This window comes from Electrophorus electricus, chromosome 8 (assembly GCF_041902795.1).
Source record: "Electrophorus electricus isolate QZ-2024a chromosome 8, ASM4190279v1, whole genome shotgun sequence".
NCBI lineage: Eukaryota > Metazoa > Chordata > Actinopteri > Gymnotiformes > Gymnotidae > Electrophorus > Electrophorus electricus.
In genome coordinates, this window is record NC_137504.1 from 31572045 (window position 1) to 31595000 (window position 22956).

A 22956-nucleotide genomic window follows, 5' to 3' on the forward strand; every position below is an offset into this window, starting at 1 on the left:
GATGACTGTTGTGCCTGTGTTTCTATATTTTTCATAAGGACATGGTTTTCTCCTTAACTTTGTTCTCTTTCTTTGTCAAGGGTACGCAATTAGCCTTTAATTTTCCAAACAAATGTGTACTGTATGTGATGAGGTGATGTGATGATCTCGGGCATGGAGATTTATTCATTCTAGCATTGACTTTGCTTTTATAGTTAATAGCATCGGAACTGTTAACATTCTTTTGTATTCAACAGAAAGTATATGAACTCCAATGTATCAAAGCAATGTTCAAAGAACCTGAAAGTGAAATCTTGGAATCTCAGATTGGCCATAGCAGCCCCACCTTGATTCAGTGGTGGGTCTGGTTAACAAGCAGGAGACAAGGCCACACGCTTTCTCTCCTACAACACCCGCCAGGAGCCCCACTTCCGTCACTACTCAATATATCACGGGGAAAGTGGGGAAAGTATGTGGACACCGCCCCAGACAAACATTGGCAGTAGAATGGGTCATACTGAGAAGCTTAGTGACTTTAAACATGTTGCCGTCATAAGATGACTCCTTGGCCACAAGTGAGTAAATATTTGCTCTGCTGTGTCTGCCCTGGTAAGTGCTGTTGTGAAATGGAAGGGTTTAGGACAAACAACAGCTCAGCCGTGAAGGACATGCAATGCTGAGTGTTGAGGGGAGTGGTGTAAAGCATGGATGGATGGATATCTAGCAGTCTCATATATAGGTGTGATGGTCAGATGTCCACATACTTTTGGCCCTTGGCATATTTCAGGCCATTAGCTTTCTGAAGCAGAAAGGACTCTGGTTTCCCGATTCTGCTGGAATTGCACCATGCAGCGTGAGCAAATCATGAATAAAACGGCTTCAGACTGACACCACCCTCCCCGTTATGAACCACACATGCATAACACACACTCACCACACAATTATAATGTATTTGGACTCACTGGTCTGGATGATCAGCTTCCATTCCTCAAAGTTTCTGTATCTTCGGCACAGGTAAGGTTTCTGGGGATTACTTTTTTAAATTAGGCAAGATGTCATGCAATTTAAAAGCTTGCTATTACCATAATGAAATTTTGAAAAACTTATGATTATCTTTATAAGTACACATATAAGGAAATGGAAAGTATAGAGATGTCCATATAAAAAGATATTCTTAAAAATACAGATATTCACAAAAATACAAATATTAATTTTAATGAAGTCCCTTACTCTAGCCTCACTCCACAAGAATAATTTGTATTATTTTAAAGCTTTAGGCAGTTCAGCTGAAATGGAGACATGAACTGTATGAACAGAAACTTTGCAGCAGGCAGTTCAGATGTAGCTCTTTAAATGGAACCAGTTGCAGGCGTTTCCTCCAGTGCTGTGGTTTCAGTCGCTTTGCTACCACAGCTGCTGTTTTTATGTGATATATATGCTGTGAGTTTGGCTATAAGCACTGTGGCTGTAGCTAATTCCCCTTGGGTTACAGATGTTAGTCAGATTTCAGTGGCTCTGCTGAGGTCATGGTTACTGCTGTACCATCTATAATCGATCTGGATGTAGCCATCGCTGGTCCAGCCACCACCGTGTTACCGTCTCCACCCATGGTTGTAGCCAGTTGTACAGTCACCCAGATCAGTCCTCTAATTAAAAACTTAATTCATCTTACATTAACTGCTTATAAATAAATAGTTTGCAGTCTGCAGCTTTATAACTGGGCACATTCAGATCTGAAATGCTGATCTGAGATCAGACTGGTCCTCCCAGACACTTCTTCACTGGTCACACTGTCAATTTGGGCCGCTAAGTCAGTGCTCCGAGTGGTTAAGGAGAGTGGAGAGCTTTTTTCTTTTCCAAATAAAACCTGTTTCAATTTACTCTAAAAGTGGTTGGGCATCACCCCTCTACTTTGAAAAGTGGCAGGTTAAAATGTAGCAGTGCCTGCTTACCCCTGTGGGTCCAAGCGAGTGCAGGTAGGAAGAGACCGACCAAGTGAATGCAGGCAGGGAGAGACCAGCTAAGCCAGTAAAAAAAAAAAAAAAAAAGTACTACTTACTATCTCATTGGCTAACAGAGTACCTGGGGCACCTAAACAGCCTAATGATGTCATGCACTTACAACAATGCCATCACACACATTTTTAACACACGCATTCTGAAAAAATGGTCGCAGTCCAGAGCCCTGGGTGCCATCTGACGTAATGCTGAGCAAAGATCTAGAAACAGTGCTGTGACTCTTCTGCTGGTGGAGCAGCTGGTGGAGATACTGGTGGAGGTCGTGGATGGGCAACTCAAAGACAGCCATACCAGCACTGGCCCAGATCTTTTCTCCCCAGTGCTTTATCTGATTTATACACCATGGTCTTGTGACACTGCAGTTAGCACAGTACTGTTGTAGTATGCTGAAGCTCTGGTTAACTTCCTTCTGGCATACTCCCTTCATGAATCAGGTGCAGATTAGACCTCCGTGCAGTTACAGCAACGTTTTCTCAATGGAATGTTGTAGTATTTCTTTCTCATAAATTTTCCTCACTTTCTTACCTCAGTGGTACGTGATTGGCTGAGACTGTGCACATGACCTGAAACTGTCAGCTGGGTTACAGCGTATTTGCATATAAGACACACTGCCCAGACAGGTGGATGTGTCATCAGAGAGTTGTGTAGTAGCTCTAATATTTCTTTGTATTAACAGTTTTATCTTAAAAAAGAAAAGAAAGCAACAGTTTATAAAACATACAATTATACAATAAATGTTAACATTTTAAATATTTCAGTATAGAACATACATCCGGTATTTCAAATATAAAGTGTAAATGTTTAGTCATCTCAGTATCTCTGAGTAAAGGTAGTGATTTCATTTCCCATGGAATAAATCTACACCAAATTTAGAACTGTAAATGTGTTCGTTACTTGCCTTAATAGTCAGCCTTACTAGAAAGGATTGCTCGCCCCAACCGCCTTAGCAGTGACCAGTGGCTATTCATTATGTTATAAATAATCTGACCAAAAAAATGTTAACTTTTTATTTCAAAAGTTAACAATACTATTATTTTCAAAATATAGCTTAAATTATAAATAACATTTTAATGAAATATGCAGTTTTCAGTATCATAAAAGCTTACCCTACGTAGATATGGAAAATACATTAAAACCATTTTAAAACCATGTTTATTTCGGTACCAATGGCCAAGACCAAGCCGACTACTTATAAAGTGTTAATACTCCAACTAACCTAACGTAAGTTACTAACCTAACTAGCTAGCGTCCATGTTCTGGCAGCTGGGAGGCTCGCCTAGCTAACCTCGATTCACTAACGGAAACGTCAAGGTAAACCACGAAACTAATAAAATTCTAGTGTGAGTTACGTTATTCAAGAGTTATCTCCGCTACAATTAACGCTAGACTAGCGGAACGCCATTGTTTAGCGTTATATTTAACCGTTATTCAGTAGTCAGGCGGGGCCCCCTTGGGGAGTTCAGGTCTCAAGTCGTCATTGCGAACCTTTTGCACATCGCCACTGCTGTGCTTTAGTTTGTCAGTCCTCCTGGGCCCCCCACTCCGCGGCACCTCTGACAGTGACGTTAGCGGAGTAAGCTAGAAGGAGGCTAAGGGCATAGTTTGTTTTTTTGTTTTTGTTTTTTGCAAATGGAGGAATATAAATGCAAATGTAGACCTTAGCTAGATCTGGCAATGAGATATTTATTCGCTGCACTGTTGAGTTTTAGTTTTCTGGATTTTGCAGAGAATAACCAAAATAATTGAAATTGTTTAAGCCAACCACAAATTTTGTAGTACCTGGATAATTCAGCAATTGGATGTTATAAAATAATTGTAATTGTAATGCTAAGGACAGGAAAGCAAACGGATATAACAGACCCATAATGAGTCAGTATATAGTAGCATTTCTGTGGAATATGAGACATGGTGATGGCATGAAATGCAGTGTTCTGCACACTGAGCCAGAACTAGAACTAGAAAAAGAAGAGAATAAAAGAAGATAAATGTATCTACCTGATGGTGGTGCGTGAATAGTTATGGTCTAACTCCAGACACAGACACACACACGGTGCAACTAGTGTAACAAAGCTCATTGCTTTGCATTTCAAACAGAAGTATTCAGACACTGGTTATCTCTGTGTGCACGTGTGTGTGTGCATGTCGATGTGATGGTGTGTGTGTGTGTGTGTGTGTGTGTGTGTGTGTGTGTGTGTGTGTGTGTGTGTGTGTGTGTGTGTGTGTGTGTGTGTGTGTGCACTTTTCCTTAAGATCAACAAAATAAGATAGCTAATCAATTTCAACCAACCCTCCTTCATATCATCCACTGTCATTACCTCTGTTATTTGCAAAAGAAGAGGGAGTTACCAATACTTTTAACAATGTCGCAGTACCCTGGCATTTGTATTCAGTGACTACGAGGATGTACACTGCTGCTACTCTAGAAACGTGTCTCATAGCAGCCACAAGAGGGAGCTCTAAAATTATGAAGTAGTGACCCATGGAAGCTGAACAGAGTAGACCGCATTGGTAGCCTTCCGGGGACACAATTAGGATATTAACCAGTGGTGTAAGATTAATTTGAACTTTGGGCGGCTGGGGGAGACACTGCTCACACCACTCAACCTAACACTTTATATGAGTAGTGTGAGGGGGAGACCCGCCCGCTCACCATGCTCTGTACTGCAAATGGAGTCAGTCTCTCTCTCTCTCTCTCTCTCTCTCTCTCTCTCTCTCTCTCTCTCTCTCTCTCTCTCTCTCTCTCTCTCTCTTTGATCCAGCTCTTAGTCTTAGGGTTAAATTATGGTGTTGGGAGTCTCATGAGCTCCTGTTCCATCATCTCTCTCAGGCTGGGGGAGTGCAGAGAGCTGAATAGGTGATTTACTGAAGCTGAGGTGTCAGTGGGAGTCAATACCTCAAGAGTTTATTTTCTCCATTTCTCTCTCTCTCTCTCTCTCTCTCTCTCTCTCTCTCTCTCTCTCTCTCTCTCAACCATGAGGCATATTAAACTACATTAAAATAAACAATAATAAAATGGGTATTTTTAAAGGTTTCACAAGGACTGCTCATAATGTGGCTGTTTCATCCTGTGTGTTGTTCAGGAGAGGTTTCCAAAGGTAAGCTCTCTATTCTCGCTCTCTCTCGACTTGTTGGGTTTTTGTTGTTTTTTTGCTGGCTTGACATTCTAGTAACAATGTTATCGAGGCAAAGAAGGGAACAAAAGTACTACTAAACTAGTGAACACGGAACAAAGAGCAAATTAAATGACTTACAATAATGCAGAAAAAATACATTCATTTATTACAGCTTATTTTGGCAGTATACATAATGATTATGTGCCTGTATGTATTATGCTAGATTGTATTGCAAGAGGTTATAGGATAAAATGGGACTTTTTTCATATTTGGAATTTCTTATACTGAGATAGCAAGTGCAAATTTAGCCACCATCCATGAACTTGTGTGTGTCTCTCTCTCTCTCTCTCTCTCTCTCTCTCTCTCTCTCTCTCTCTCTCTCTCTCTCTCTCTCTCTCTTTCTCACACACACACACACACACACACACACACACACGGACACATGCGCATGCGTGCCCACACACACACACCCCATGCATGAGTTACATAATGGCTGATGAGCGCGTCCTCATCTGAAAGGTAGCACAGTGTTCTACAGAGCTCCACACAGAAGCCTGGGCTTGAGCCCAGACCATGGTTGCATAGCAACAAGAGTCATTCCGGCGTTCCTGCAGGCTTTGCTGGTCCTGAGGCAGGAGAGGAGAGGAGCGAGGGATAATGGGCAAAAGAAGAAAGAGAGAGAGAAACACAGAGAGAGAGAGAAATAGAGAGAGGGATGGTGAGCGAGAAGGAGAATGTGACTGAGAGAGAAGGAGAAAGAGAGAGGATAAGTTTGGTCCAAGGAAGCCCTGGATATTTAAAGACATGTGTGAGAGTCTGAGCTGCACTGAATTCGGGTTGGAGGATGTTATGTAATCTGGGTACGTGTGTGTGTGTGTGTGTGTGTGTGCGTGTGGTCTCTGGCAAGTGGAAATATGGCATAAGAATCGGCTGGCTTTAGGGTTTGAGTCTCCACAGGCCTACAACTCGTTAAGACCCAATTAGCATAATTAGCAAGCCATCCTAACGAGCGGAGAGAGGAGTCTCTCAGCGCCTAACCCAGAGGTAACAGCAATGTAGGACATGCACGCACTCATTTACCTGACCTGGAGAAGAGCCATGTGCCAGCGTTTTCACACACATGCGCTGTCATTGGCTGATTAAGTTCATGCTCTCATTTTCCAGCTTCACTTACCCAGTGCATTGTTGACATGGGAATGGGCTTGGAACCGCATGGAACTGATTTCCTAAACTGGATTCTGGATTCGTGACAATGCTGGAGAACAAGAGCTGGAACACAAGGAACAAGGCCCTTTCCCTGCTCACATAGGAGAACTCACGTGAGACAGCTTGGGCCAGCCATCTTAGGAGAGTTCATGTGAGACAGCCTGGGCTAGCCAGTTTAGGAGAGCTCATTTGAAACACCTCAGGCCAGCCAGCTTAGGAGAGCTCATGTGAAACACCTCTGGCCAGCCAGCTTAGGAGAGTGCACGTGAAACAGTTTGGACCAGCCATCTTCGGAGAGCTCACGTGAGAGATGTTTGGCAGAATCAGATATGACTGGTGACCTGCTCACAAGCTCTAAGTCTAATGGTGAATGACATATGAGTGAACTGACCAAGGTCAGGGAGTAGGTGCTTGTGAGGCTCTGAAGGTCCAGGCCAGTGAAAGAACCGAGGCTGGATGCACATGCAAGTGAGAGTGAGCTCCAAACTCTGGCCTTTGTTTATAGATACTCAGAAGAGCGTTTCTGGTAGCAAAGCTGCTTCTTTTCTCTCTCTCTCTCTCTTTCTCTCTCTGTCTCATGTGTATTCCAGTCAGAGGCTGTACAGGAGCATAAAAGCACAGAAATGCAACACAAACCTCTTATAGTGCAGATAGTGTTATAGGCTACAGTAATACACTCTGTGTGTGTGTGTGTGTGTGTGTGTGTGTGTATCTGCAGGATGGCCTGGTTTTAGGCAACTATTTTCAGACTGTAATTGATGAAAATAGTACCCAGCCAAATTAATGTAAGAGGTCAACCTGGTTCTGGGCTATTTAGGGTGTGTGTGTGTGTGTGTGTCAGCCTGGTTCTTGTATATCTGGGGTGCGTTTGAAAACTTTGACTTACTCAAAAGTGTTTGCTCCATCACAAATGCTTGTCATTCATTTATCATAGCGTGTGCTTAACAAGCAAGAATATGTCAGAATGTGTTTTTGTTGTGTGTGTTGTACAGACCCAGAGCTCCTCTATCCACACACTCCACACCTTCATGCCGTTCATCTATCCACACACTCCACACCTTCATGCCACTCGTCTATCCACACACTCCACACCTTCATGCCACTCGTCTATCCACACACTCCATACCTTCATGCCACTCGTCTATCCACACACTCCACACCTTCACACTGCTCCTCAGGCTCCTTCTCTTTGTCTAATTGTTTCTGTCAACATTACCATTCTTCCTTGTGCCTGTGAGAAGTTCATGCTGCTTCAGCTGCACAGGTGTGTATAGTGACAAAAGAGTCTGGTGATCATACACACACATGCGCGTGCTCACACACACACACACACACACACACACATAGAGCCATCTTCTCAGTGTGGGCTACATCATTTGACACCACCGCAACAATGTATTCTGGGAAGTGACGAAGATACAGATACCGGAGAAGAAATATAACACACTATTTCTCATCTAAACACACATACGCACATATGCACACACTTGTACGCACACACACACACACGTGTGTGTGTGTGTGTGTGTGTGTGTGTGTGTGTATATGTATATATATATATATATATATCTCCTGGTGTTCTTTCCATCATTCTAAACATAATTATATATCACATGATTGTATACTGCATGACACACATGTTGGCATGTGAAGAGCTGTTTACACACTATAAAGACCCACGTTTCAAATAAACTGCCCTCAGAGATGCAGAGACTAATGGCCGAATGTTAGAAAGATGAATGAACCTTCTCCACACCTGCTTGGTGTGTTGCTTTAGTTTTCTTTCTCACATTTGAATTATTGAATCATGTTTCAGCAGAGTTGTCAGTGTTCTCTCTCTCTCTCTCTCTCTCTCTCTCTCTCTCCATCTTTGCCTCTCTTGTTTCTTGCTCTAATTTCACTGCAGCGGTTCCCCTAGTGTGAACTAGAACAGGAAGATGCCCTTCAAAACCTGTGCACTGAGAGGAGAGAGAGAGAGAGAGAGAGAGAGAGAGAGAGAGTTTTTAGGGGAAGAGAAAAAGAAAGGTTAGGACAAGAGAGGAAGCCTGTGGGGGCGGAGAGTGGGAAAGAAAGAAAGGGAGCAGAAATAGTCTGGTGACACCGGCGTGAGGAGTTGAGGAGTTTGAAAGGACCTGGGGGTGGAGTATTCGTATGTTCTAGTATGTTGGAACGAGAACAGAGCCAAAGGGAGAGGGAAGAGGAGAGAGAGAGAGAGAGAGAGAGAGAGAGAGAGGGGGGGAGAGAGAGAGAGAGAGAGAGAGAGAGAGAGAGAGAGAGAGAGAGAGAGAGAGTGAGAGGGAGAGAGAGAGAGAGAGAGGGAGAGAGAGAGAGAGAGAGAGAGGGAGGGAGAGAGAGAGAGAGAGAGAGGGAGAGAGAGAGAGAGAGAGAGAGAGAGAGAGAGAGAGAGGAGGGGAGGAGAGGATATAATATTAACAAGAGGATGTGAATACCAACGTAGGAGTTTGTGTGTATGTGTCTTTGCGTGCATGGGAAGTCATATTCCTGCACAGTGTTTTTGGCTTTTTTCCCATCCTCAGTGCACATTCCACTCCAACCCAGTTCTGCAGCTAATGTAGCTAAGGCAGCACCCGCAGGTAGCAGCACAGTAGACCATCTCCTAACGCTGTCATACAGTTGGCTCAAGAAACATTGTTTGTATAAATAATACTTTTGAATTGGTCAATGTTTTAATAAGTTGTTAAATGTAAATTGGTATTGTTAATAATACTGTTAAATAATACAGAAATTGTATCACCAAAAAAAAATAATGTCTGTATTTACAATTTAAGACATATAAATCAAATAAAATGATTGCAGGTTCAAAAAGTCTTCGGCTTCTGTTTTTAGCTGTGCAGGATACTGTTGTCTATTTTTGTAGTCAGAAACCACACAAGCAACTCTGGGATCATTTTAGAAGTCAGCAGGGTTTGAGATAAGTATGAGTTTTGGCAAGACTTTCACACACTACTAATTGGTACGTATCTCTTTCCTGTATGTGTTAGCTTTATTGAATACATGTCTTCCCCTCCCCAAATCACTCCTTTAAATGGTACAAGTCTATCACTCTCCACTGGGCAAACAGCGCAGGAACCCTGACCATCAAATGGCCAGCAAAACACTGCATTCAACTTAAAACCAGCATCTCAGCTAACAGGGGAGATATTACAGATCCATTAATTGCAGAGTCTTCTTCCCCCCCCACACACCCACCCACACAGAGCAGATGCATGGACATCTTCTTTATATGTGTGTGTTCTGAAGCTGGTTCCCATCTGGTTTGCATGAAATGTATATTTTCTGAATACACACCCCCACACACACACACACATTTACACACACTTGCACAAACACACACAGATAGAATAGAAGGTATGACAGAACTGGAGAGGGCCAAATATGTGACTATGAATGTAAACGGCCTAAACGTTTGCTCTTTCACAGTGATGAAGGACCAGTGACATCACAGCGATTGTTCCTAAGGCTGCCAGGAGGACACCCGTTACCCGGGTAACGGAGCATCACCAGGGCAGTGAGAGTCACCAAAAGCCACACACACAGTGGAATCAGAGTTTACGGGAAATGTGATTGGCATTGTGTCTGTGTGTTTGTGTGTAGGTTATAATTTCTTTTATTTTTAATTGCATTCAAAATTTACATGCAGACTGTGTTAGTGTTCTTTCTGCAGCTGAACACAGACACACACACACACACACACACACACACACAGGTGAACAGAGTGCAGGGGTCTGGTGTGGCTGTGGCACCCTGTTTCCCAGTTCACTAGCATAAATTTGTTTTCTGCAAACTATGCACATTCACCTAATCTCCTGAACACACACACACACACCAGTGTCACAGGTTCAGCACTTTTTTGTCCTGTGTGTGACCGACTGGTCAGTGCTCCTCAGAACAAGAGGGACTGAGAGATCAGGGGGTGGATGGAGAGACCAGGGGGTGGATGGATAGATGGAGAAAGAGTGGAACACAGCAAGGGACAGAAGAAAGGAAAGCACTGCTAATCTGGTTTGATTATCCAAACACACCCATGTTTTTGGATCTTTCTACACATTTCTGCTGATCTCTCAGCTATATATAGCTGCCTTGGCACTTTTCTGGTGGTGATGTTGTCATTAGCACCACAGAGCCAGGTGTGGCCGTGTCCCTGGTTGGTTAGGAGACCTGTCAATTAAGTGATCACTGTAGTTACAGGCACCTAAGAATGCATGACACCACTTGCCATTTCTGACTGCCATTTCTTCACCCATCAATGTCATTCATAATCTCATGTAACTCGTAATCTAACGTCATTCTAATGAAACAATCATTTTGTAAGGGACATCCCAGAAATCGGCCTGAACCCTGTTCTCCTCAGAGTCCCCAGAATGAGGAATCATTAGGTTCTGCTATAACCAGCCTTCCAACTCCTCCCCATTTTCTCTCTTCTTTTCTGTTCTCCTTTTTCCTCCAACATGAGTCAGCAGAGAGAGAGAGACTGAAACAAGGGTTAAAGCTTTTGAAGGAAATGGCTCCAAAACATTTTCTCTTACACCTGGGGGCACACAAACACCATAACACAGTGGACAGACCCCCACCCCTACAGTTTATTAGATCTGATGACACTGCAGTCTGGTTTGTTGCCATAGTGAACATGTATTGTCGTTTCCAGCCTGGTTTTATGTAATTTTGTGTAGAGTGATGTGTAAGCATCCAAACCAGTGATAATAAATTTACATCAATAAGCAAATAGATATTTATTGTATATACACTGTATTTTTTATTTTATGTACATACATTCATTTGTGTATGTATACATGTATTTTATGTACATATACATACATACATTAATTTGTGTGAGTTTGTGCCCTGAGTTGGTATTTCAGCAGTTATACATCAGTACAGTATTGCTTAATTTCTAATCTGTGGTGTTTCTAATCTGCTGTATAACAAAACCCATGTCTTTTCTTCTCTGGATGCTAACTTTTTCATCGTCTTCGGTTATGGTTCAATTTGCACCTAGGGTTGCATTTACTGTTAGAACGATTTAAGCACAGAATTTGAAAGGGTTGCTTTCCATTGGGTTTTAGAATAATAGGGTCCTCACAAGCGTAACGATACCAGCGTGTGTATATTTTATTGAGTGGTGGAGTCTTACAGCTGTCCTCAGGGCAGAAGACAGATGGCGTGCAAACCTCCCTCCACCCCTCCAGCCAATCACGGCCACAAGCTGCTGCTTTGGGAGTAATTTTAGGGGGCTTTCTCCCTAACAAACCCCTCCTAGTTGCCTGCGTGTGTAAGGAGGACAGCTAAGCTCTCGCTTCACCATCAAAGGCTCAGGTGTGCCCATGGCGTGGGAAGGGTATTAACATATTTCGCCACTGAATATTCCTTTACGCTTTTGGGGGTGTTTTGTAGGGGAATGACATATCCAGTGCAGGTTCCAGACTGTTCTGTTCCCTGATGTCTTTCCAGTCGATTCTGTTTTGAGCTGCCTTACACTCCCCTGATGATTAATGACTGGAAGTCAGTTGGTTTATTTCGAATGGAAAATATGCATTGAGTGACATCACTGTACTTACACGTCGTTGCTACTTATGTACACTAGGAAATGCTATAGCCTGCTGTTCCTCCTTTCAAAAAAAGGGGAAAGATATTACAAAATAAGAAACACTACCACATCAAGACAGAATCTGAGCACTTCTAGACACCTCAACGCCTAAGCACTTAATTCGGATGTGGGGAATGCAGTCTAATGTTTGGGATTCACACCGGATGTGCGTCTCACTTCACTGACGAATCTAATGCGTCCTAAATATAAGTTATTCAAATTCTATTAGGATGATTATCTCTTTAGGAAGATAGCGCTAAAATGCGCTATTATAAGGTACATGCTGCTTTGCACGCATAAGTACGAAGCAGGCTCGTGCTCGGTTCTAATTTACTATGGGCTCGCGAATTAATTGCTTATATTATCCATCTCGAGTCGTTAACCAACGTCCATTCTGACTATTTTTACATCTCTTTTATGTCCCCTCCACGACGTTGCAAGTAGGCCTCTTCAGACGAAGACCAAACAGTCTGCATGTCTCATCCCCACAAGCTAGATGCTAAAAAAAAAGAAGAGCCGTTGCTTCTACAAACGCTTTTTTTTCCCATTTCTTTTTCTCCTGATAAGAGTTCAAACAGGGCTTCCTCCACACCAGACGCACGTCTCCCGCATGCCCCCTCATCCGCCGGCTCAGTCTGCGTGCTATTCGTGCGAGGTTGCGCGCGCGGGTACAGCCGCCCCCCCCCCCTCACCCATTCCCACGCGACCATTCATTCTTTCTTCTACCAGTTGGACCGAAAGGCGAGCAGGAGGGACGGACGGACGGCTAAGAGTAAACGGAAAAACGGGCGAGGTTACGGGTAACTCACGCTCCCGACGCTGATTTAAAAAAAAACAAACTCGCGAGTTTACCTGTGCTCGCCGTTATCCGCGCGATCAATCGCATTTACGTTTCCTAACCCGCGCTGCTTTGGCAGCTCGGAAAATAAAGAATTAAAAAAAAAAAAAAACCTCAAGGATGCGGATTTAACGGTCAAAGAAGCGACTGGGAATTTTTAAAACAAACCGCCTATGCGACCTGGACGAGAGCTTTTCTCGTAGCAGAATTTCGCTCGTGCCGTCTGCAGACGTTAACCGTAGCGCCTCCATTGCCCGACGAGAACCGAGCCACGCCGACGGTGAGTCTTGTTTATCAATAACAGCTCGTTCAGAGAGACCAGCTGCTTTTTCTAACCGTGCACCAGGGATGTTCGCAGCCCCCGCGTCCCTGGTTTAGTGGTCTAACTCGCTGCGGGGGTTTGTTAAAAGCGCGGAGGTCCGGGGTTGCACGGGGGTCGTCGGGGTGCGTCCCCACGCCGCCGGGCTTGCCTTTGTCTCGGCTTGTTTTGCTAGCACAGCCACGCTAGCACTCTGCGTGGGCAGCTCGCCGTGTCGCGCACACACACTCCTGCGACTAGCTTCGTCAAATGCACCTCATGCCTCGGCTTTGCCTTACTGCGCTGCTTCAGCGCGGCAGCGGGGCAGTATTAGCTGGGGGTCTGGAAGAAACGGCAGAGCGACGCCGGTAAATGCGCAACACGCGTCTTTGCCGTCCGCTCCAGTGCGTCTTTTTCCGCGCCAGTGCAATATTTTGATTTGTCATTCGTGGCGGGGGGCGGGGGGCGGGGGGGGGGGTGGACCTCGCTGTCCTGGCTGTTGCGCTGTCTGGTTCACAGGACATGGGGGAACCAGAATGCCATCAGATGGGTCGTTGGCTCTCCGGCAGCAAAGTAATGACACCAGGCTGTAATATGTGACACACGGCGTCAGGGCGGATTAACCCCGAAGAGGTACTGTGTAAATGAACCGAGAAGCCGCGGGAGGCATTGCTGCTGGTTTGTGCTTAATTCTAGCAACCAGTGTAAACTGTTTGTGTCTTTAATATAACTACACGGGTTCACCTTTCAACTTTGCAAGAGGCTGCCGCCCGTGTGGTGTTGTGGCGATCAGGGGTTGAAACCGATACAGGTTCTGCGTGAGCAGTGCTTTCGCTTTCGCTTCCCCGCAGGTGATCCCACCTGCTCCGCCGAGGGCGTTTCAGCTCACCGGGGGGGTTGGGTTGGGTTGGGTTGGGTTGGGGGGGGGGGCTGCTGCTTTGCCTTAATCTTGTTCGTTCAGACACGAGGACAGCGTTTTGTCTCCAAGTAAAGGGTCCTAATCTTCGATCAGTGTGTTTAATCTGAGACGGCGCCTAAATATAGACCCGTTCGTTTTGTTCAACTCTGAGCAAACCTGCGTGTCTTAATATGGTGCGGCAGTGAGGTCTGGTTTCGGATCATCATCATTTAGATTGTTGCTGGAATAGTCGTGGCCCCAGGGGCCACGTTTTCATTTCAACTCACGCACAGGTTAAAACCAGTAATGGCCATCAGCTTCAGAATGTTACTCATTTTTAAATCGTGCAGAACATAGCGACTCTCATACACAAACGGACGCGGCACAACCGGTTCTGCGCTCAGTACCGTATAAAGGTTGCAAGGTCCCTTACTATCGCCTGGCTGGAGTCGTGAGTCAGCCAGGGTGGTGAGGCCACGGACCGGACAGAGGCCTGTGGGAGGCGGTGCAACTGCGAGATGCCGGAGCTGTCCACCTCTCACTATACCCGGTAACATAGCCGACCATTGTCGGTACCAGGTTGGTGTTTCCACAGGAATGAAAAGTAACTGAAAAGTAGGCGGGCAGTGTAGGCCCTCATGGCATGAGTCATAGAGGAACATGGATAAGTGCAAGGGCATCGATGCACTCTGGGAAGGCACTGCTTGATGCTATTGAATTTTATAATGATGTATTTTGGTGGAGAGGGCGTAGGCGAGGCCGTAGGAGTGATGTCACGAGTTAGCCGCTTGCGCTTCACAGCTGAAGTAGATCAGGTGTAGGGCGTTCTGGTTCGCTGTAAAACACACCGAGGTGGGCGGGCTCCCCTAAAAGCCAGTCCTCTCATATCCCAGCCTATTTGTGGTCGTTCCCGTCATCTCATAGCCTGTGTGGGATATTTCGTTTGCAAGATCTTGTCATGTGGAAGATCCGGAGTCCACCACATGTGGATGAAGTTCCTGTAATCAAGCTTCGCTGATTAAGTGACTGCGTCGTACTCCGACGTGCTGGCCGCAGGGCTGGTCCTGCATCCTAGTGCTGGAGTGGACAGGAGGTTCTTTAGGCTGTGTAGTTTGCTACCGTTTCCTTCCTAACAGCAGGTTCATTCATTCATTTATTTGTTGCAAATGTCTGACTTGCTGTCGAGTAAGACTCACTTCAGGAGCAGGCACTCAGTGCTGACTAGTACCCATCATATCAGTCTCCCTGTCTGCTTTCCTCCTACGCCATGCACTCCGTTGCGGTATAGCAAGTCCGATAAGCTGCTGAGACAGACAGATAAGCAGGTAGATTTGAAGGACGGATAACGGCGCCGCCCCGTGTCGTCGGATTCATGATGCAGCAGGTGAGGGGCTCCCAGCCTCCTGATCGTGGGTGTCCTGGGTGTTTCCCTGCTGTGAAACTCTGGGTTCTGCACACAGGCTGACCTAGAGTCCCAGAGGCATGGGAACAGAGAAAACGCTGATCTCTGCACTGTACCTCACAGCTCACACTGGGAGACTGTGGCCAAGACAGAGTGGTGGATGACACACATTGAAGGGCTGCCCATATAAATAAAAAATAATGTAGTTTTACAACATGCTATACAGTGTACTAAAACGTATGGTGAACTCTTAAGAATGTCGTAATGGTGACGTTGTAATGACTAGTCTGCATTATTTGACAAAAATAATTCTTGGTAAATTAGAACCCTGGGATTTGATGAAACACTTGTGCAGAACATCTGAGATTAGGATTTTCACAGCACACACACACACCTGCACAGAAAAACCAACGTGTCCAAACGTGGCGGGTCGCAGGGCCCCCTGCATTAGTGCTGACTGTCCTAATCCCCACCTCCTTCGCCCTCGTGCTGTTGCTCCACATTGTCCTGGTGCTCGGGAGAAGGATGAGCTCGTTAAGCTCTCTCCCCACACCCGGTGCCCAAGCTTTTGTTCCCACGACAACCGTGGCTTCCCAGCCTTTGGACACACAGGGTTGAGCACCCGTTCAGATTGTTCCGCAGATGTAACAATACAGCTGTCCGTCTTTGTTTTCACATTGAAAATGTCCCCAAAGCAAATTCCAGGCTGTTTTTTTCCCCTTGTGGACTTAACTGGTACAGTTACTGGTTACAGCTACGGTGCAGCGAACATTCCTAAAGCATTGATTTGAACTGCTCTCTGTCTTTTTTAACACTGTGGGAGAGGTGTGTGCTTGTGCTGGGCAGCTGTAAGATTTAAGCCAGTGTGGCCTTGGACGTTTTGAATGCGAGCGGAGTGCTTACCCCCGATGCACACCTGTGCTGTGTAGTCTTGAGAGGATGACCTGAGTTTTGCTGCCTCTGCTCTGCTCTAATAGAGCGTTGCTCAGTTACAGCCGTGCTGTGATTTTTGGTAGCGAGCTCTGGTTTCTCTGAGCTGATCAGTGTCTTGCATGCCATTCGTGGTTTTTGTGTTTGCATTATCATTTTTAGATGAATAATTTTTTCAAAATTAATCTGCAGTGCTAAAAATTGATATTACAGTCTATTATTCAGAAGACTTAAGTTGAATTTTAGGGTCCATGGGCATCTCCTGAGTGTGTGCATGATCTAGGACCTGGATTCTAGACATTACCATTTTAACTGTATGATGTCCTTTTGGGAACCTCTAGACATCCGCAGGCACACTTGCAGGTGTGGATTCCTTGGTGCGTTTCTGGGGCTCACAGATCTGTGAAACACCTGCGTTTAAACTCTCCTAGAGCCATGCTGTTCTCCTTTGCGGAGCGCCAAGTCCTTTTACGAGCTCCGGTTCCGTCAGCTTGTCTGGGACAGCTTGGTGTGGGCTTGCTCCATGCTGGGATTTCAGCTCCGGCTCCGCTTCAGTTACCATGGCGCTGTCCCTGTCATTGGGGCGTGTGGGTTGGTGTGCGTGTGCGTGTGTTATACACTCTTGCACCCATTTAACTCCTCCATCTAATTTTAGGGTTTGTTTCTGTGAGAGCCTTCCGGGGGCTGCCAGGTGTGCGCAGAGCGATCTGTGACCGTGCGACACTAAGAAGTTTCACATTGGCTCGTCGTGACACTTGGGCGTTCAACATCTGAAGTGTAACGCTACCGGCTCTTAAAGGGACAGCGTACTGGACTCCGTGCTGCAGCCACAGCGGGAAAGCATCCAATTCCGTCAGTCCTGCAAGCGTCTGCTCAGAGATGGCTAGGCCTGGGTGCAACTGCCCACAGTTGTCTGCCCACAGGGCTGCAGGAGATATGGCCGTTGATTTATTCAGAAGGTGTCATGTTGCATGGTTTGGAAGAGTGCACTTATGTTGCTATTGGGTTTCTTGTCATTACAAAGTTCCAGTTACTCCTTCGATTTTGTGGGACTTTCTGCTGACGTGTGTGTGTGTGTGTGTGTGTGTGTGTGTGTGTGTGTGTGTGTGTGTGTGTGCGCGGGCATGCGAGGTAGCATCTGTGGGGTTTAGCAGCATACATCCCCCAAATCAATCCCCTTTTTTGTTTCATCCTGCCAGAGATTCCAACATCACACTGTCTGAGGCTAATACACACTAGCTGTGAAAAGTTCAAGGCCTTTTGATTTGCTACTGTGTACCTCATTCATTAGTTTAATGGCTGTTTAATAGATCCTCTGCACTGCTAATATATGCTAATGTATGCGAAAATCAGGGGGCTTGTATAATTAATGTAGATTGTTTGTTTCATAGTTTTGGTTGTCATTAATGTATATTTCAGCTGTTGAGATGATGGTTTGAACATTTGTCAGCCAGAAGTCCTTTATTATCAGACCCGTAGATCCTGTCTTCGTATACAGCAGGTCTCCGTTCTCTCTTTACTTCTCTCCTTTTCTTGTTTCTGTTCTCCCTCGCTGTTCTTCCAGTGGTGCAATTCCGACAGCTCTCCACATTCCTGGTTTTGCCTGCTAGAATTTCTTCCGGAGTTGAGTGAGTGCGTGTGTGCACGTCGACCAACGTGTGTGTGCTGCACCGTATGCTTGCAGTCGCCTCTCAGCAGATAGCAAGCCCCTCCAAATCCACGCTGTGGAGGAGCCCCAGAAATGACCCGCCCGGTCCCGTGTCCCCAGTGCATGTCCTGCCCCTCCTCCCCCTCATGCTCCCTCCTCCCCAACACTGCTTGCTGCTCCCCCTCTCCGCCTACATTGGGAGCGTAACCTCTTGCAGGCACTGTGATGGAACTTTGCACCCAGTAGCCGGACTGTTGGACGAGTCAATGAGGATGTGGAGCCAGACGTCTGTTCAAAAGCTCAGTAATTGGCTGGACGTTTTTGCAGATTCCTGCAGACCAATTGAAATCCTTTTAACTGACTTGCACTCTCCCCTCGACCAGTGAAATGGGTGTGCGGCCTGAACCTCCCTGCAGATTTCTCGTGACCAATCAAGCGGGCCTGTTTCTAGAACTGGTTGTTAATTGGCTAGTATGTGAAGTGGACTGACTCTCAGACAGTCCAGATGGGTGTGAATATAAATGCACTTTTTCACAATAACACAGCCTAATCCTTAATCCTTTCACATCAACGTTACTGTGTGACGCATGTCATACTCTAATCATCCAGCTGTCTGATCTAGTGCTAAACGGTTCCTTGAGAAAAATCCTTGCATCGAAGCTCTTTGAATCCATATATCTATAATGTACCTTGTAGTGCATATAAGCATATCCACAAGTTTCCTACATCCCATTGTACCTTGTATGAAATATGTCCACCCAGCTGAAGATTCAGTAATTGAATACTAGGCTCGCTAACAACAAAAATGTGGAAACGTATCAAAAAAAGATTAAAACGAGCTGATATTGTGTTGCTTTGAACACAGAAAGGCGAGAGGATTATACGAAGAATCCAAAGTGACTTTTTTGAAGTATTTAGGGTATTGTCTTGAATTATTAATGAGCAACAGTGAAGCTACGGATGAGCTCCAAGGGTCCAGTATCTTCGTATAAGTACGGTTCCAGAGCGGGTTCTAGTGACGACAACAGACATGGAGCCTGCCCAGAGTCCAGACAGTCCGACCCGTCATGGCAGGAGAGGTTCACGCCGCAGGGAGCCGGTGGGAAACGGCAGGTCGCGCAGTTGTGCCGCTGCTATTTTACGGAAGATTAGCTGGCGAAGTAGCCACTTAGCTAACTACGTGACATTACTGAACTCTGCCAGACAGATTTGTCATGTTTTATAGCAGAGATGTCGAATTTTACAATTTTGGATCTATGCATTATACTGAATGGATGGAGTAAATAAGACACATACAATAATATTTCTAATGAATGAATGACTTAAATAAATATAATATACTGTTAGGGAATCAAACTTTTTGTGTACTGGGGAAGTAAACTGCTCTGTTCTCAGAAATCTAGATACTGTTTTTAAAAACTCTGCTTTCCCACGAATGTTTAGGCCCACTGAGAGCACCGCAAAGGTTAGAGAACGTAGCAAATGGCCAGTTAATGATATTTATATTATAATTATATATGGCCACTTTTATAGTTTGGTTTATGTTTTTCATGTGTGTAAAGTTTGTGTTTGCATATTAACAATCACTTAGCAGCACTACACCAGCTTCGTCGAAATAGTATTTAGAGACGTTCACAAATGGGTGAAAAACATGTGAAAATAAAAAGGTCACATGAAAACACCATGGACACCTTTTAAAAAATAATTGAAATTAATTGTTTATTTACTTGTTTCTGCAATGAAAACCCAGAATGTAATATGGCACTTAAATACACCAAGCTAGGTTTAGTTGTGACAGATGCCCTATGCAATTTAAGCAATAAAAATGTTGATTTTTCTTAAATGGTATTAATAAATTGTATGTTTCTTATTACTCTTGAATAAAGCAAAAATATTTCTATCCAATTACTTGATTAATTGAGTGTGGCCAGGTTGTGTGGCCTGGGTTCTGAAGTGAACATTTAGCATACTTTGGCTTTATGGTTCTAGTCTCTCCTCCTTTGGTTCCAGCCCCTTCCCCTACGTGTTGCAGGTGTTCAGAAGTGAAAGGAACACTAAAGAAACATGCTGGTGGTATGTCTCTGTGATTCCCATACGCTCTGAACACTCTCTTGCATTAAGTTGTGTTGTATAAGAATTAGGGGGCGGTGCCTCCTCCACCAGAGTGTGTGCTGTGGCTTGGCCCACATGCTGTGTGACTACAGCTAATCAATACATCCGATCAGTTAACGCAGGCTTATTGGTCAGATGGGGCCGGCTTCGCATAATGAGAGCTAAGGCTCATGGCCTACTGGGTGTGTGGGGGTGTGTTTGAGTGCTTCAATACACAGAGACTCTTGAGTCCATTCAGGGAATGTCCTACTGGAGTATGGTTGAAGAATTTAGTATCTATCTAACCATCCATCTATTCATAGCACTGTATGTAGGAGGCTAGTTCTCTTTATGGTAAAGGAGACTGTGTGTGTGTGTGTGTGTGTGTTAGTGTGTGTGTGTGTGTGTGTGTGTGTGTGTGTTGGGGCTGCACTAGTTTGATGGTGGGATAAAGACTGTGGGAATGGGACATGTAAAGGAAAGGTTGTTGGGTTTTTTTTTTTGTTATACACCCAATCCTCCGTTATGGGCTATACATGACTCCTAATACATGTACATGGAAAAGAAGAACAGATTACAGATAGATGAAAGAAAAAGAGGATGTGAGAGAGATGAGTGCAGTTGGACTGCCAACATGAAAGAACTGACACAGGAGGGAAACGCACACACACGCACACCCACCATAATTTCCTTGAGGCGCTAGGTCCGCACCAGTCGCTGTGTGATTAACGGCTGCAGTGGAAAACAGATCAGCCAGATGACAAGAAATCGGGTCAGAGCGAAGGAAAGAGAGAGCGAGCGAACGGGAGAGAGCGAGAGAGCGAGAGAAGGAAGGTGGGCTAGAGAGAAGTCTGGTCATTTTAGTGACGGGTACACCCAGGCATGTTTACCATATCACAGAGATTCTACACATAAAGTAAGAATCGTATAACTGTGTGTGCGCGCTACTGCTCTAATACTGTAGGCATATTGTGATTGTACAGTGACCATGACTGCTTTACAGTGACCCTGGACACATATACACACACCTAAGAAACCATGCATGTTGATATTTACAGTAATGCATGCTGTGTGTGTGTGTGTGAGGGAGAGAGAGAGAGAGAGAGAGAGAGAGAGAGAAAGAAAGTGTGTTTGAGGAAGGTTGAAAGTACTGTGGGTGGGTTTGATAAACTGCTGGGCTATCACATTATTTCATCATATAAGGGAAATATCAACCTCTCTGTATTATGACATGTTTATTTAAATTGACGACTTGTGTTTCCATGGTTTCCTTTTGAAATGCTGCATCAGTGGGTGTCTCTCCCATCATGTTGTCTCCCTTTACTTTCAGTCTGTAATCATTTGTCTTAGGAATCCTTTTAAAGTTGTGATATATATGTGATGATATATGTTTTCTTTCTTTTTGATCTGCTGCCAAACTTTGATATGTTTGGATGGGAACATGCAGATTAAAACCAACGCGGCTAAAAATAAGGCAAGGATGAAGCTCTGCTGTTGTCTTGCCTTCACTTAATGCTCTGCACGGTTACCCCATTTTGTCCTGGTCCACTCGTGGTTACCCCGTTTTGTTCTAGTTCAGTCTCGTCTCATTAGGGCATGCCTTTCGAGGTCAAGGAGTCATAAGGTCACTAGGGTTACCCTAATTGAGATGTTGATGGTGACTGTGTGTGTGTTAACATAGATGCTAATGTAATATATTCAACGTGAGAAATAAAAAGGTCTGAGCTTTACATGTAGTACCCCCCCCACACCCACACACATTTCACCCACACAAAAATGCAAATGCAGTGACTTGCACATAAACCTGTCTAATTCTAATCTAATCTGTGTAACATTAACAGGATATAAATGAACTAAAAGGGGGTGTGGGAGTTGTTTACCATACATGCCCACACCAGCGTTCTCCCTGCACCACGCAAGCCTGCTGGAGCTGAAGAACTTTCAGCATGTCTCTCTCTCTCGTGTTATGTTAATGGTTTAGTATGTTCAGTGGGAATATTTGCGGAGGCCCCGGCCCAGCGGGGCCCAGTGCCTCCGTGCGTCTTCCACAGCTGTTTAAATTACTCCTATTTAGATGACTCATGTTTAAGTGACTATTTGAATGGGGCCCCTTTAAATAACCTTCCTCCTCATTTACATGTTCCTAGATATTCTTGTTTTTTTGTCTATCATAAAGGTATCCAGCATGGAATAATACACTTAACCACTGGTCAGCAGTGGGTAGAATAAGTTGTAACAATCTGAACGAACACACACACACACACACACACAGGATGTCTGAGAACTGAGCTTGCTGATGGACACTTGGATAATAGGCTATTAAATTGTGTTCTTGTGCATATGGGTCTAGATTTCCTGATCTGTGACATTATGTAATCTCCGTAAACACAGAATAACATGCTTTATTATGGCCTACTGTCAGGAGAGAGGGGCACAGATAGAATACAATAATATATACATTTATTTCCTTCTTTGTTCTCTTGTCTTTACAAGTTCAGTTTCATCAATAGTGTCTGTGTGTCTTTCTCTGTACACTTTGTATTTTCCAGTCTCTGTTTTTCCCTTTGGTTGATGAAGGCAGATGATTCTTTTTTTCAGGACTCTGATCCTGCTTGAGCCCAATGGCAGTGTGCACCTGAGTCCTTCATCGGAAGAAGCCGCGCATGTGTGCGCGTGTGTGTGTGCGTGTGCGTGTGTGTGTGTAAGGGAGATCCCTCGCCTTTTATGCTCCATTCTGTCAGAGATTGCGTTTGTCATTTCATTAGTGTTTCTTTGTGTGTGCATGCATGCGTACGCACACACATTTGGAAGGGGGGTCCGCCTAAATCTGCCCGTGTCACACCTGAGCCCACCACCATAACAATGTCAAGGGAGTTGTTCAGTCAGTCCATCAATCTATCTGTCCGTTCATCTGTCTGCAGGGTCCGAGG

At 44.8% G+C, this 22956-nt stretch overlaps 1 protein-coding gene across 3 annotated transcripts in view; it reads left to right on the top strand.

The window, feature by feature from the left end:
* The first annotated feature begins 12623 nt into the window (after positions 1–12623).
* The window catches only part of sptbn2 (spectrin, beta, non-erythrocytic 2), a 65399-nt gene continuing 55066 nt past the window's right edge, over positions 12624–22956 (top strand). The window contains exon 1 of one of the 3 annotated variants that reach the window (XM_035527372.2): positions 12624–13039. The gene's annotated coding sequence lies outside the window, so the exon portion shown is untranslated. Of the gene's footprint in view, positions 13040–13541; positions 13691–22956 lie in introns of those variants that run through there. The other 2 variants (XM_035527376.2, XM_035527373.2) reach the window with 2 other exon arrangements.